The sequence below is a fragment of the Pinus tabuliformis genome, chromosome 7 (genome assembly GCF_031772625.1).
Source record: "Pinus tabuliformis cultivar Carrire ecotype Pingquan chromosome 7, CPIR1, whole genome shotgun sequence".
NCBI lineage: Eukaryota > Viridiplantae > Streptophyta > Pinopsida > Pinales > Pinaceae > Pinus > Pinus tabuliformis.
This window is the reverse complement of record NC_142293.1, coordinates 331,096,548-331,097,519: the sequence shown is the minus strand read 5'-3', so window position 1 is coordinate 331,097,519 and position 972 is coordinate 331,096,548.

Here is a 972-nt window from a genome sequence, read left to right as displayed (position 1 = left end):
TCCATCGGATTTGGGTGCAACAACTGGGTGGTGTTACATACTCATCTTCAATAATAGATAATGAAATGGAGTTATGCTTATTAGTTTCAAAAGAAACTAAACAACTACCGAAAAAGAATGTTGTTCTCGAAGTGATGTTCTTGTCATCAATGCCACCAACCCAATATGCACCAGTATAAGTAACCAAGTTGAAATGTTTACCCTTAGGATACCACAGTTGGAATAAGGAATTACTAGGGGGGTGAATTAGTAATAGTGAGGTTATTAAAACTTTTTATGAATAACTCTTTAATTATTTCCTCTACTATCAGTTACTTGTTAGAGCATTCATACACAATACAAATAAATAGCAAGATAAGGCATTCATATGTACATACAATCCATCACATGAGAAATATACACATATTGACACAGGTATTTTTTACGTGGAAACCCAAAGGGAGAAAATTGCCAATATGTTTGTTGTTATGATGTAAATTAAGCACCTACTTAATGACATCAATTTTTTTGTGAGCACCCACTCACAGGAGGCACCGACCCCCTTAAGATACCAAACCCATACTTTCTAAGAGGCACCAACCTCTTATGAATGCAGGGCACCACCTTCACTAGCCACTGTTCTAACTTTCATATAATTTTCAAATTGAAATAAGGGGCAAATACATATACAGAGAAATAAAAAACTGATTCACTGCAATATCATACTTCTTCTCTCAAACCTCTACTATTCCACATGCTCTCTCGGCCTCACATTGTAGCACCAACCCACTCTGCCCCTTCTCTCTACAACATAGGAACACACAACCTCTTTCTCCAGAACATGCACACTTCACCTCTCCTAAAAAATGCACTCATACACAGTTTTCCACACTTCTCACTGGAAACAATGTAGCTTCACCCACATTGCTCAACTGCAATCCTGGGTTTTGTTTCACTGAAACACAGTCTCACACTATTAGAGTGTACCTCTGT